This window comes from Rhinopithecus roxellana, chromosome 15 (genome assembly GCF_007565055.1).
Source record: "Rhinopithecus roxellana isolate Shanxi Qingling chromosome 15, ASM756505v1, whole genome shotgun sequence".
Classification (NCBI taxonomy): domain Eukaryota; kingdom Metazoa; phylum Chordata; class Mammalia; order Primates; family Cercopithecidae; genus Rhinopithecus; species Rhinopithecus roxellana.
Genome location: NC_044563.1, coordinates 27,333,440 through 27,346,713, shown reverse-complemented (window position 1 = coordinate 27,346,713; position 13,274 = coordinate 27,333,440). Strand labels below are relative to the sequence as shown.

General features: G+C 39.4%; 1 protein-coding gene and 1 pseudogene across 4 annotated transcripts in view; one reads left to right on the top strand and one right to left on the bottom strand.

The window, feature by feature from the left end:
• Positions 1-13,274, bottom strand: part of BBOX1 (gamma-butyrobetaine hydroxylase 1) — a 96,686-nt gene that overhangs the window by 53,724 nt on the left and 29,688 nt on the right. The window lies entirely within an intron of this gene.
• On the top strand, positions 9,570-12,060 carry LOC104671128 (annotated as a pseudogene).

Sequence of the window (13,274 nt, the reverse complement as noted above, 5' to 3'; positions counted from 1 at the left end):
TAGCTGTAGCACATATGAGTATAGACTTTTATAAACAGCCAGGTCACAACTTGAATGCTTTGCTGCTTAGAACTTTCTTCTGCCAGATACCCTAAATCACCTTTCTCAATTTCAAAGTTCCACAGATCTCTAGGGCAGGGGCAAAAGGCCATCTTTCTTCTTGCTAAAAAGTGACCTTTATTCCAGTTCCCAATACATTTCTCATCTCCATCTGAGACTACCTCAGCCTGGACTTCATTGTCCATATCACTATCAGCATTTTGGTTAGAAACATTCAACAAGCCTCTAGGAAGTTCCAAACTTTCCCACATCTTCCTGTCTTCTTCTGAGCTCTCCAAACTGCTCCGACCTCTGCTAATTTCCAAAATTGCTTCCACATTTGTAGGTATCTTTATAACAGTGCCCCACTCCCAGTACCAATTTTCTGTATTTGTCCATTCTTACACTGCTATAAAGAACTACCCGAGATTGGGTGATTTATGAAGGAAAGAGTTTTAATTGATTCACATTTCCATAGGCTTATAGGAAACATGACTTGGAGGCCTCGGGAAAGTTACAATCATGGTGGAAGGTGAAGGGAAAGCAAGTATCTTTCTCACATGGTGTCAGGAGACAAAGAGCAATGGAGCAAGTGCCACACACTTTTAAACCATCAGATCTCATCAGAACTCATTCAGTACCATGAGAACAGCAAGGGGGAAGTCAGCACCATGATTCAATCACCTCCCACCAGCCCTCTCCTCTCACATGTGTGGATTACAATTTGACATGAGGTTTTGGTGGGGACACAGAGCCAAACTATGTTGCCGTACAAGCCCAAAGGGATTGGGATCCTATCTTTAGCCATTTTATTTTTGGAGGCGGAGTCTCACTCTGTTGCCCAGGCTAGAGTGCAGGGGCACAATCTCAGCTCACTGCAAGCTCTGACTCCCAGGTTCATGCCATTCTCCTGTCTCAGCCTCCCTAGTATCTGGGACTATAGGCACCCACCACCATGTCTGGCTAATTTTTCACCATGTCTGGCTAATATACATATATATATTAGTAGAGATGGGGCTTCACTGTATTAGCCAGGATGGTCTCTATCTCCTGACCTCGTGATCCGCCTGCCTTGGCCTCCTGAAGTGTTGGAAATGCAGGCGTGAGCCACCGCACCCAGCCTCTTTAGCCTCTTTAAAGAGAATAATTGTCAGGCAAGTATTTTGTATCCTGCAAAACTAAGTTCCATAAATGAAGGAGAAATAAAGTCATTTTCAGATAAGTAAATGCTGAGGCAATTTGTTACTACTAGACAAACCCTACAAGGAATGCTAGGAGTTCTAAATCTTGAAACAAAAGGTTGATATGCACCAGAATAGAACTTCTTGAAAGTATAAAATGCACAGGCCTATAAAACAATAATACAATGAAGAAAATAAAGTAGGTAACAATCAACATGATGACTGAGAAAGTATCTCACATCTCGACATGAACATTGAATGTAAACAGCCTAAATGCTCCACTTAAGATACAGATTGGCAGAATGGAAAAAAAAAAAAAAAAAAACCACAAACCAAATATCTTCTGTCTTCAAGAGACTCACCTAGTACATAAGGATTCATATAAATTCAAGACAAAGGAGTGGGAAAAGATACTCCATGCAAATAGAAATAGAAAGTGAGCAGAAGTAGCTATTTTTATATCAGATTAAACAGACTTTAAAGCAACAATATTAAAAACAAAAAAGAAAGAAGGTCATTATACAATGATGAAAGAATCAATCCAACAAGAGGATATTGCAATCCTAAATATATATGTCCCTAACTCTGGAGCTCCCAAATTTATAAAACAATTACCATTAGACCTAAGAAGTAAGACAGACAGCAACACAATAATAGTGTGTTGCTATTGGGGACTTCAATAGTGTGTTGCTGTCAGTGGGGACTTCAATACCCCACTGACAGCACTAAACAGATCACTGAGACAGAAAGTCAATAAAGCAGCAATGGACTTAAACTACACTCTATAACAAATGGACCTGATATTTATAGAACATTCTACCCAATAACTGCAAAACACACATTCTTATTAACACATGGAATATTTTCCAAGATAGACCATATGATAGGTCACAAAACATGTCTCAATACATTTAAGAAAATCAAAATTATGTCAAGCACCTTCTCAGAACACAGTGCAATAAAACTGAAAATTAACTCCAAAAGGAACCCTGAAAACAATACAAACACATGGAAATTAAACAATCTTCTCCTGAATGATTTTGGGGTTAACAATGAAATCAAGAAGGAAATTAAAAAATTCTTTGAAATGAATGATAATATTGACACAAGTTATGAAAATCTCTGTGATACAGATGTTGACTACTATACATCACATAAACAGAATTAAAAACGAAAGCCATATAATTACTTCAATAGATGCAGAAAAAGCATTTGATAAAATTCAGCATCTCTTTAGGTAACCCCCAAACTAGGCATTGAAGGAACATACCTCAAAATGCCAGGAGGTGAATAAAGGCCATATATAACAAACCATCAGCCAACATCATACTGAATGGAGAAAAGTTAAAAGTATAAGTTAAAAATTAAAAGGTTAAAGTTAAAAGTTCCAGTTCCTGAGAACTGGAACAAGACAAGGATGCCCACTTTCACCAGAAAATGGGCATCCATTTTCTAGAATGAATGTCCTAGCTTGAGTAATTAGACAAGAGAAAGAAAATAAAGGGCAACCAACTTGGAAAAGAGGAAGTCAAATTATTACTGTTCACTGATGATGTAATTATACACCTAGAAAACTCTGAAAATTCCTCCAAAAGACTTCTAGATTTCATAAGCAAATTCAGTGAAGTCTCAGGTTACAAAATTAATGTACACAAATCAGTAGCACTACTATACACCAACAATAACCAAAATGAGAATCAAACCATGAACTCAGTCCTTTTTACAATAACTGCAAAACAAAATCTAGGAATATTTTTAACCAGGGAGATGAAAGATCTCTATAAGGAGAACCACAAAACACTGCCAAAAGAAACCATAGATGACACAAACAAATGGAAACTCATCCCATGCTCATGAATTAGAAGACTCAATATTTTAAGAATGACCACATTGCCCAAAGAAATCTACAGATTCAAGGCAATGCCTATCAAAATATCAACACTATTCTTCCCAGAATTAGTAAAAAAAAAACAAACTCAAAATTCATATGGAACCAAAAAAATAAAAAAGAGCCCAAATAGCCAAAGCAATCCTAAACAAAAAGAACAAATCTGAACGCATCATCTGACCTGATTTCAAATTATACTATAATGCTATAGTTACCAAAACAGCATGGTACTGTACAAAATTAAACACATAGAACAATGGAACAGAATAGAGAACCCAGAAATAAAGCTAAATATCTGTAGCCAATGGATCTTTGACAAAACATACAAAACTATAAATTGGAGAAAAGACACCTTATTTAATAAATGATGCTGGAAAAACTGAATAGCAACATATAGAAGAATGAAACTGGGTCCCTATCTCATACCTTATAAAAAAATTAACTCAAGGTGGATTAAAGACTTAAATTGAAGATCTGAAATAACACAAATTCTAGAGGATAACCTAGGAAAAACTCTTCTGGACATTGGCCTACGCAAAGAATTTATGACTAACACCCAAAAGCAAATGTAACAAACAAAAATACACAAATAAATGGGGTCTAATTAAACTAAAAAGCTCTGTATAGAAAAACAAATAATTACCAGAGTTAAACAACCCACAGAATGAGAGAAAACATTTGCAAGCTATCCATCCCAAAGGACTAATATCCAAAATCTACAAGGAGCTCAAACAAATCAGCAAGAAAAAAACAACGCCATTGGCAGATGACATGAATGGACATTTCTCAAAAGAAGATGTACAAACGACCGAACAAACATGAAAAAATGCTCAGCATCACTAGTCATCAGGGAAATGGAAATTAAAACCACAGTGAGATACCATTTTACCCTCACCAGAATGGCTATTACTAAAAAATAAATAAACAACAGATGTTGGCATGGATGTGGTGAAAAGGGAAGCATTCACTGTGGGTAGGAATGTAAATTAGGACAACCTTTACAGAAAACAGTGTGGAGATTTCTTTTCTTTTCTTTTTTTTTTTTTGAGACAGAGTCTCGCTCTGTCTCCCGGGCTGGAGTGCAGTGGCCAGATCTCAGCTCACTGCAAGCTCCGCCTCCCGGGTTCACGCCATTCTCCTGCCTCAGCCTCCTGAGTAGCTGGGACTACAGGCGCCCGCCACCGCACCCAGCTAATTTTTTGTATTTTTAGTAGAGACAGGGTTTCACTGTGGTCTCGATCTCCTGACCTTGTGATCCGCCCGCCTCGGCCTCCCAAAGTGCTAGGATTACAGGCGTGAGCCACCGCGCCCGGCCAAGATTTCTTAAAGAACTAAAAGTAGAACCACTTTTCAATTCAGGAATCCCATTACTGGGTATCTACCCAAAAGGAAAGAAGTCATTATGTAAAAAAGACACCTGAAAATGTATGCTTATTACAGCACAATTTGCAATTGCAAAGTTATGGGACCAATCTAAGTGCCCATCGACTAATGAGTGGATAAAGAAAATGTGGTATATACACACCATGGAATACTACTCAACCATAAAATGAATAAAATAATGTATTTTGCAGCAACTTGAATGAAGCTGGAGGCCTTTATTCTAAAAGAAGTAACTCAGAAATGGAAAACCAAATATTGTATGTCCTCACAAGCGGGAGCTCAACTATGTTTTTAAAATTTTTATTTTATTTTATTTTATTTTTGAGACGGAGTTTCACTCTGTCATCCAGGCTGGAGTGCAGTGGCTCAATCTTGGCTCACTGCAACTTCTGCCTCCTGGGTTCAAGCAATTCTCTTGTCTCAGTCTCCCGAGTACCTGGGACTACAGTTGCGTGCCACCATGCCTGGCTAATTTCTGTATTTTTAGTAGAGATGAGGTTTCACCATATTGGTCAGGCTCAAACTCCTGACCTCAGGTGATCCACTCGCCTTGGCCTCCCCAAGTCCTGGGATTACAGACATGAGCCACTGCACCTGGCCTGGAGATCAAGTATGTGCAAAGGCAAACAGGGTGGTATAACGGACTTTGGAGACTCAGAAGTGGGAGCGTGAGAAGAGGTAAGAAATAAAAAATGACATATTTGTTACAACGTACATTACTTGGGTGACAGGTGAACTAAAACCTCAGACTTCACCACTATGCTATTCATTTACGTAATAAAAAACCACTTACTCTTCAAAAGCTATTGAAATAAAATTTAAAAAAAGAAATAAACCTATTTTAAAACAAAAAAGAAAACTCCCAGAGTTGCTGTTTATAGTTATTTACAACCACTTTCAAGGAAATGTTTTGAAAAAATAATGAGTTGATAAGCATTGTGCAACACTATCCTTCACCCAATATTGCACTGATTGAGAAGTTAAGTATATACTATTACTATGTCTGTTGTGCAGATAAGGATATCGAAGCACAGAAAGGTTAAGTAAGTTGCTCAAAATCACAGACGTAGCAAGACTTAGGGCCAAAAACACTCTTAATTTCAGTACCCTACTTTCTTATTGATTAATAACAAAGTTACTGATTGAGAAAAATATCAAATTTTAAGAAAAAAGAAAGAAAAATGAAAGGATTTATTGGATAGAGTAGAACTTAAACATTTTTATTTAATTTGCTAAGCCAGAAATTAGGCAAATCAATACTATGTATGAATGTAAACATCAACAAATTCTTAAAATCTTTTTTTTTTTTTTTTCCCCTACAGGGATAGCCCACAGCTATTCCACGGATGGAAACATTTGGAAGTTTGGTTCTAAAACCTAAAAGAAGAAATTTAGGAATAGAAACAGCTCCAGCCTCCAGCTCCCAGTGTGAGTGACACAGAAGACGGGTGATTTCTGCATTTTCAACTGAGGTACCGGGTTCATCTCACTGGGGAGTGTCGGACAGTCTGTGCTGGTCAGTGGGTGCAGCCCAACCAGTGAGAGCTGAAGCAGTGCCAGGCACTGCCTCACCTGGGAAGCGCAATGGGGGAGGGAATTCCCTTTCCTAGCCAAGGGAAACTGAGACACACTATACCTGGAAAATCGGGTAACTCCCACCCTAATACTGCACTTAATCCAAGGGTCTTAGCAAACGGCACACCAGAGATTATATCCACACCTGGCCCAGAGGGTCCCACTCCCATGGAGCCTCCCTCATTGCTAGCACAGCAGTCTGAGATCTAACTGCAAGGTGGCAGCGAGGCTGGAGGACAGGTGCCCACCTTTGCGGAGGCTTAAGTAGGTAAACAAAGCCACCAGGAAGCTCGAACTGGGTGGAGCCAACCTCAGCTCAAGGAGGCCTGCCTGCCTCTGTAGACTCCACCTCTGGGGACAGGGCATAGCTAAACAAAAAGCAGCAGAAACCTCTGCAGACGTAAATGTCCCTGGCTGACGGCTTTGAAGACAGCAGTGGTGCTCCCAGCACAGAGGTTGAGATCTGAGAACAGACAGACTGCCTGCTCAAGTGGGTCCCTGACCCCTGAGTAACCTCACTGGGAAACATCCCTGACTAGGTGCAGACTGACACCTCACACCTCACACAGCTGGGTACACCTCTGAGATGAAGCTTCCAGAGCAAGAACCAGACAGCAACACTTGCTGTTCAGCAATATTCTATCTTCTGCAGCCTCTGCTGCTGATACCTGGGCAAACAGGGTCTGGAGTGGACCTCAAGCAAACTCCAACAGACCTGCAGCTGAGGGTCATGACTGTTAGAAGGAAAACTAACAAATAGAAAGGACACCCATACCAAAACCCCATTAGTATATAACCATCATCAAAGACCAAAGGCAGATAAAATGACAAAGATGGGGAAAAGGCAGTGAAGAAAAGTTGGAAATTCAAAAAGTAGAAAGCATCTCCCCCTCCAAAGGGATGTAGCTCATCACCAGCAATGGAACAAAGCTGGATGGAGAATGACCTTTGACAAGTTGAGAGAAGAAGACTTCAGTCAATCAAACTTCTCAGAGCTAAAGGAGGAACTATGTACCCAGTGCAAAGAAACTAAAAACCTTGAAAAAAGAATGGAAGAATGGATAACTAGAATAACCAATGCAGAGAAGTCCATAAATGAACTGATAGAGATGAAAACCATGACACGAGAACTACATGACAAATGCACAAGCTTCAGTAACTGACTTGATCAACTGGAAGAAAGAGTATCAGTGATTGAAGATGAAATAAATGAAATGAAGTGAGAAGAGAAGTTTAGGGAAAAAAGAGTAAAAAGAAATGAACAAAGCCTCCAAGAAATATTGGATTATGTGAAAAGACCAAATCTACATCTGATTGGTGTGCCTGAAAGTGATGGGGAGAATGGAACCAAGTTGGAAAACTCTCTGCAGGCTATCATCCAGGAGAACTTCCCCAACCTAGCAAGGTAGGCCAGCATTCAAATTCAGGGAATACAGAGAACACTGCAAAGATACTCCTCGAGAAGAGCAACTCCAAGACACATAATTGTCAGATTCACCAAAGTTGAAATGAAGGAAAAAATGTTAAGGGCAGCCAGAGAGAAAGGTCGGGTTACCCACAAAGGGAAGCCCATCAGACTAGCCATAAGTAGAAAGCTGAAACTGGGTCCCTTTCTTACTCCTAATACGAAAATTAATTCAAGATGGATTAGAGACTTAAATGTTAGACCTAAAACCAGCAAACCCTAGAAAAAAACTTAGGTAATACCATTCAGGACATAGGCATGGGCAAGGACTTCATGTCTAAAGCACCAAAAGCAATGGCAACAAAAGCCAAAATTGACAAATGGAATCTAATTAAACTAAAGAGCTTCTGCACAGCAAAAGAAGCTACCATCAGAGTGAACAGGCAACCTACAGAATGGGAGAAAATTTTTGCAATCTTCTCGTCTGACAAAGGGCTAATATCCAGAACCTACAAAGAACTCAAACAAATTTACAAGAAAAAAACAAACAACTCCATCAAAAAGTGGGCAAAGGATATGAACAGACACCTCTCAAAAGAAGACATTTATACAGCGAACAGACACATGAAAAAATGCTCATCATCACTTGCCATCAGAGAAATGCAAATCAAAACCACAGTGAGATACCATTTCACACCAGTTAGAATGGCGATTATTAAAAAGTCAGGAAACAACCGGTGCTGGAGATGATGTGGAGAAATTGGAACACTTTTATACTGTTGGTGAGACTGTAAACTAGTTCAACCATTGTGGAAAACAGTGTGGCGATCCCTCAAGGATCTAGAACTAGAAATACCATTTGACCCAGCCATCCCATTACTGGGTATATACCCAAAGGATTGTAAATCATACTGCTATAAAGACACATGCACACATATGTTTATTGCGGTACTATTCACAATAGCAAAGACTTGGAATCAACCCAAATGTCCATCAGTGACAGACTGGATTAAGAAAATGTGGCACATCTACACTATAGAATACTATGCAGCCATAAAAAAGGATGAGTTTGTGTCCTTTGTAGGGACATGGATGCAGCTGGAAACCATCAATTTCAGCAAACTATCGCAAGAACAAAATACCAAACACTGCATGTTCTCACTCATAGGTGGGAATTGAACAATGAGATCACTTGGACACAGGAAGGGGAACATCATACACGGAGGCCTATTGTGGGGAGTCGGGAGGGGGAGGAATAGCATTAGGAGATATACCTAATGTAAATGACGAGTTAATGGGTGCAGCACACCAACATGGCACATGTATACATATGCAACAAACCTGCATGTTGTGCACATGTACCCTAGAACTTAAAGTATAATTAAAAAAAAAAAAGAAAAGAAAAACAAGCAGAGAAACAAAAATTGATACAGAAAAACATGTCAGGCTTATGCACTAAATTATCCATAATTAGTTTAATTATGAATGGTCTATCAAGAGACAGATAATACAAGAGTGTATTTAAAAGTATGACCATTTTGTATATGTTTCTTGTATGCTATGTACAAGAAACTTACTTGAAATTTACCAATCCAGGGCAGGCCAAATTAAAAGGATGAAAAAAGATTTATTACACAAACATTAATGCAAGGAAAGCAAGAGTGCTTATATGTATATCAATCAGATAAAGCAAAGAAAATTACCAGAAACAGAGAGATTATGTAATGATCAAAGGTTTAATCCATGAAGAAGACAGCAATTTTAAAAGTGTATTCACCAAACAACAGAGCTTCAAAATATGCGATGTGAAAATTGCCAGAACTAAGGCGGGTCGGGCTCGGACCTGAGCTGCCTCAGGATGTAAAGTGTAACAAGGTGACCGGTGGCGGGGGGGGGGGGGGGGGATGGGGGTTCTCAGCATGGGTCTGTGAGGCCTATGGGGTGCCAGCGTTCCCCAGCGGCCCCCGCAGCCGGCTCCGCAGTGGTCCACTCCGGTCGGTTGCCACCTGCGGATTCGGATTCTAGACCCAAGGCTGCGTGTTCTCCACCGTTTGTTGTGGCCGGTGTTACTGCGGTGATCCCAGAGCAGTTTGGCGCTATGGAGGAGCCCGGCGCTACCCCTCAGCCCTATTTGGGATTGGTCCTGGAGGAGCTATGCAGGGTTGTGGCAGCACTACCTGAAAGTAGGAGACGAGATTCGAATCCTTATGGTTTTCCATGGGAATTGGTGGTATGTGCAGCTGTTGTTGGATTTTTTGCTGTTCTCCTTTTTCTGTGGAGAAGTTTTAGATCGGTTAGGAGTCGGCTCTATGTGGGAAGAGAAAAAAAACTTGCTGCAACGCTTTCTGGACTAATTGAAGAAAAATGTAAACTACTTGAAAAATTTAGCCTTATTCAAAAAGAATACGAAGACTATGAAGTAGAGTCATCTTTAGAGGATGTCAGCTTTGAGAAGGCGGCAGCAGAAGCACGAAGTTTGGAGGCAACCCGTGAAAAGCTGAACAGGTTCAATTCTGAACTTGAGGATGAAATCCTCTGTCTAGAAAAAGAGTTCAAAGAAGAGAAATCTAAACATTCTCAACAAGATGAATTGATGGCGGATATTTCAAAAACGATACAGTCTGTACAAGACGAGTCAAAATCCCTCAAATCACAAATAGCTGAAGCCAAAATCATTTTCAAGATTTTTCAAATGAATGAAGAACGACTGGAGATAGCAATAAAAGATGTTTTGAGTGAAAATTCTCAACTTCAGGAAAGCCAGAAGCAGCTTTTCCAAGAAGCTGAAGTATGGAAGGAACAAGTGAGTGAACTTAACAAACAGAAAATAACATTTGAAGACTCCAAAGTACACACAGAACAAGTTCTAAATGATAAAGAAAATCACATCAAGACTCTGACTGGATGCTTGCTGAAGATGAAAGATCGGGCTGCTGTGCTTGGAGAGGACATAACGGATGATGATAACTTGGAATTAGAAGTGAACAGTGAACCAGAAAATGGTGCTTACTTAGATGATCCTCCAAAAGGAGCTTTGAAGAAACTGATTCATGCTGCTAAGTTAAATGTTTCTTTAAAAACCTTAGAAGGAGAAAGAAACCACATTATTACTCAGTTATCTGAAGCTGACAAAACAAAGGAGGAGCTTACAAAGCATGTTAAAAATCTTCAGACTCAACAAGTATCTTTGCAGTCAGAAAACATGTATTTTGAAAGTGAGAATCAGAAACTTCAACGGAAACTTAAAATAATGACTGAATTATATCAAGAAAATGAAATGAAACTCCACAGGAAATTGACACTAGAGGAAAATAACCAGATACAGGAAGAAGAGAAACTTTCTAAAGTGGAAAAAAAGATCAGCCATACCACTGAAGGGCTGGAGACCTACAGAAAGCTAGCCAAAGATTGTGAAGAAGAATTGGAGAGAACTATTAATTTTTATCAAAGGCAGGTTATTTCCTATGAGAGAAAAGGACATGATAATTGGTTGGCAGCTCGGACTGCTGAAAGAAACCTCAATGATTTAAGGAAAGAAAATGCTAACAATAGACAAAAATTAATTGAAACAGGGTTTAAATTTGCACTTTTAGAAAAAGATCCTTCTGCACCTGATGTTTCAAATACAGCATTTGACAGAGAGCATTCCCCGTATGGTCCCTCACCATTGGGTCGGCCTTCATCTGAAACGAGAGCTTTTCTCTCTCCTCAAACTTTGTTGGAGGGTCCACTCAGACTCTCACCTGTGCTTCCGGGGAGAGGAGGAAGAGGCCCAAGAGGCCCAGGGAATCCTCTGGACCATCAGATTACCAATGAAAGAGGAGAACCAAGCTGTGATAAGTTAACCGATCCTCACAGGGCTCCTTCTGATACTGGGTGCCTGTCATCTCCGTGGGATCAGGAACGAAGGATGATGTTTCCTCCACCAGGACAATCATATCCTGATTCAGGTCTTCCTCCACAAAGGGAAGAGAGATTTTATTCTAATTCTGATAGACTGTCTGGGCCAGCAGAACTCAGACGTTTTAATATGCCTTCTTTGGATAAAATGGATGGGTCAATGCCTTCAGAAATGGTATCCAGTAGAAATGATGCCAAAGATGATCTTGGTGATTTAAATGTGCCTGATTCATCTCTCCCTGCTGAAAATGAAGCCACTGGCACCGGCTTTGTTCCTCCACCCCCAGCTCCAATCAGAGGTCCATTGTTTCCAGTGAATACAAGGGGCCCGTTCATGAGAAGAGGACCTCCTTTCCCCCCACCTCCTCCAGGAACCATGTTTGGAGCTTCTCGAGGTTACTATCCACCAACGGATCTGCCAGGTCCACCACATGCTCCATTTGCAATGAGAAACATCTATCCACCGAGGAGTTTTCCTCCTTACCTTCACCCAAGACCTGGATTTTACCCCACCCCCATATTCTGAAGGTAGAAGCGAGTTGCCTTCAGGGTTGATTCCGCCTTCAAAGGAGCCTGCTACTGAACATCCAGAACCACAGCAAGAAACCTGACAATATTTTTGCTCTATTCAAAAGTAATTTAGACTGATCTCATTTTCACTTTAAGTAACTGCTGTTACTTAAGTGATTACACTTTTCTCAAATTGAAGTTTAATGGAATTATAGTTCTTAGTATAGTATTTTGTAAATAAAGATTATTTAAACGCAAAAGAAATTTAAGTGTGCTGAAGATAACTGCAACTCCAAACCTAACGCTGTGTAGTTCTATGTTCTGCCATCTCGAAGCAAAGTGGAACCAGAAATGAGAGGTAATGGTTTTCGAATCAATTGTCCTCTTTTTTATTGTCTGGTGAATCTGCTGATATATAGGCACTAACAAAATTGGCAGGCTAAATTTATCCCTTATGTGTACATTTGGTAAATGTGAAGCCAGTGTAGAAAGTATTCCAACTTTACTTTTGGAAATTGCAACACTTTGGAATTTTCTAAATGTATAAATTCTAAACTTGTAGCCCAACTGCCAATGTTATAAAACTTATTCCTGGGCTACAAAAAACAAAACAAAACAAAACAAAAATCAAAAAACCACACATACAAAAACACAAAAAAACCTAGCTTGTGAGAAATGGAAGCTCATCATTCACTAAGGAAAACCCATTCTATTTTGTTTTCTGTGTTTAAAAAGTAATACATTTACTTTAGTATAACTACAAAAAACTATTTTTCCAAGAGCAAAAAAGTTAGAATATTTTCCTTAATTCTCAATGTGGCAACTACACTAAAAAGGTATACAAAGGGAATGGACTGTAATAATTCTTTCTTGAAATATATTTACTTTAGGTTCTCAAAAATACCCTCAAACTTTATCATGGCTTTTAAAATATTTTAAAATACCAGCTTTTCAAGGTCCTGTCTAGCACTAACATTGTTTTATGAAGTTGTTAAGTAATGAGAAAAGAATTTTTGAAGAAGAATATAATTAATATACCTCTTACTCAAGCATTTAAAAAAGTAATAGATGCAGTAGTATACAGGCTTTAAAAAATTTATTTAATACATCTAGTAAAATAAACTTATTTTTAACATTTATATCTGAACATGTGGTATGTGTTTTCTAGCTGGAAGTACGGGTGGAGTTTAGAAAAGGAATGAGGAAGATAAGTTTATCTGGAGTTGACATATGAAACCCAAACTAGGCAGATTTTGTGGGAGCAACCTGCAGATTAGTGGCACCTATGAAAAGCATAGGGCACTGAGGTGTGCTTCAAAGGTTCTGAGTCTCTCCTGGTGGGTTTACAGTCAGAACAAGGGCAGCCTCATCTTGCATAGGTACATTAGACTCT